Here is a 2,855-nt window from a genome sequence, read left to right as displayed (position 1 = left end):
AGGTTAAAATTGTATATGATTAGTATATATTTTATGAATTTCCAATTTTACTTTATTTACTCTGGCATGTATCATGACCCTAGAATTATCTTAACATTTTTTTGGATACTTAAGATGACGATTTTTATTGTAAATTTTACTTTCTATTTGACTTTTAAATCTGGAAATATAGATGGATTTTACATCCTTCTGTTATCACATTTATGACAATTTATATTTAATGTTGTATTTAAAAATATGCTTTATGTTTGTATGGACCCAGTATATACTCCCATCAAAAAAAGGACAGACACAAAAGTAAGCAAATATTATTTAAATAATACCTTTTAAAGAGTGTTGAAGTGGTTTTTAAAGCATACATCCAATAAGAGATTATTTATGTAGGAATTAAAAAAATCGGCAACTATGCAAAAATAGTGAGTCTAGGGCATTTGAAACATGATCTTTTCTTCAGTTAAGAATGGGTAGAAAGCTACACTCCATGTAGGTGCCCCTAATGAAACAGGAGTGTCTTGCCCACCTCATCTCTTGCTGGAGGAATGGATATGGTATCATTGAGATGGGCAAGATTTGAGCATTTCTTATTCCCCACATAACTATGTGATGTAAAGAAGAAATTCCATGCAACTTCATATCAGGCTCACTGAAACTCCAATTGTTCTCCATAGTATAATTGTCATGATGAGATCTCATGTCAACCAAAGACATTACAGGTTACTCCACCTTTGAAAAAACTTCTGAAATGGAAGGTGTCACTCAGAAAGGACAGCACTTTCTAAAGTCATAGATTTGAGAGTAGATGGGAATGAGGGTCTATAATTTTGTACACCTGTGTGTGAGCATCTTACACCCTCCATTCATGTCTCCAATTGACACATAAGCTGAGGAATCATAGGAGGCCTAGGTTGCATGTGCACGCATGCATGCAAACACACACACACACATATACACACACATGGCTGTTAATAAATATATAGAATTGAACAAATAGATTTGTTTGTATTGTCTTCCATTTAGAGAATAATTTATCCTAAAAGTTATTAGAAAGGAGATCTAGACATCATTTGGAAATCATTCCATGTTCGTAATAGAGTTTGATTGTGGACAGTTTTCAACTTAATAACATAACATATTATCTTTTTTTCCCTGGTGGTTTTGGTGGTATGAAAGTCATATCCAATGTCTTAGTTAGGGTTTCTATTGCTGGGAAGAGACACCATGGCCATGGTAAACCTTATAAAGGAAAGTATTTGATTGGGCCTGGCTTATAGTTTCAGAGGTTTTGTCCATTGTCATCATGGCAAGAAACATGGCGGCATGCAGACAGATTTGGTGCTAGAGAAGGAGTTAAGTGTTCTACATATTAATCCACAGGCAGCAGCTAGAGACTGAGACACTCTGGAAATACTTGAGCTTATAGGACCTCAAAGCCTGACTCCACAGTGATTTCCTCCAACAAGGTCACATCTATTACAACAAGGCTACAACTCCTATAGTGCCTTCTCCTATGAAGCACTCAAACACATTCAAACACATGACTCATTTGAGGTCATTCCTATTCAATCTACCACACCAACTAGCAGGCACTGTACTTTGAAAGTTGATTTTTGCTTTTTCACAGTCTGGCAACATACATTATATTTCTCTCAGGATACAACTGTCAGTGACAAAGAACAGCTACCTATCAGTCACACAGTAAAATTGTTAAGTAACCAGTACTCTTGGTGTGCTATGCTGATGTTTGATAGAATATGCGTATTAAATGTAATTTTAGTTAATGATAATCTCAATTTATAATGGCTTTATCAAAAAGTATCTCCATTTTAAGTTACAGAGCACATACACTTCAAAACTGATTTCTTTCTACTTAGGTCATATAAGGAGGCTGGTAGCTGTCTTTTCTAATATTACCTTGTCTAGCTAAGAGGATTTATTAATTAGCTACCTTCTTACATCTTTCAGATATCCTTACTGCATCTTAGAATCACACTTGTAATTTTATCCTTACTCTATGAACAATTCTTACTTGAGAATGCTTTGCAGGTGAAAAAAATTGATTTTTTTATATAAGTCCAGACATTATAATTTTCTATACTCTAACTGAAAAGTATTCCTGCCTTAATTTTGCTAGCTCATATTAATTATATAGATTCATTGTGACATTTCTGCGCATGCAAACATTGCATTTTGGTCATATAAAACCCCCACGTTCTTGCCTATTCTAGCTCCTTCATCTGTTTCAATAGTATCCTCTTTCTCACTTTTTGAATGATTCAGTATTGTACTGCAAATTTCTATACGTAGATCCACAAGTTATCAACTGCAGTCTCCCTTTGCTTCTGGTGCAGGGAATGGAACCCAGGGCCTTGCGCACACTGCACAAGCACTCTTTCGTTGTGCTTAGTCCTTGGCCATTGATAAATACACTCTATTTTCTAGGTTACTCCAGGTCATACAGTCTGACTGAATAACACAAGTCAACCCTCTCTAAAACCCTACATGTGTCCTCCTTGCTTTCCTAAGTTTCCTCCAGTATTTTTCATTCTTTGTTATTAAATCCAAAGGCCACCAGCATTTTCTTGGGTTTCATTACTGTCACAAATTAAACAAGATTTGCCAGGATTTTTCTTTGGGGCTACCAACTAACTCACAGATAACAACACAGAGTCTTATTATTAGTTTTGAATGTTCTGCTTGCCTTAAGAATATTACTGGCTATAGCTTTTAATCCCAGCACTTAGGAGGCAGAGGCAGGCAAATCTCTGTGAGTTTGAGGTCAGTCTGGTATACAAGAGCTAGTTCCAGGACAGGCACCCAAAATATAAGAGAAACCCTGTCTCAAAAAAAAAAAAAAA

This window comes from Microtus ochrogaster, unplaced genomic scaffold (genome assembly GCF_000317375.1).
Source record: "Microtus ochrogaster isolate Prairie Vole_2 unplaced genomic scaffold, MicOch1.0 UNK1, whole genome shotgun sequence".
NCBI lineage: Eukaryota > Metazoa > Chordata > Mammalia > Rodentia > Cricetidae > Microtus > Microtus ochrogaster.
Note: the sequence above shows the minus strand (reverse complement) of the source record.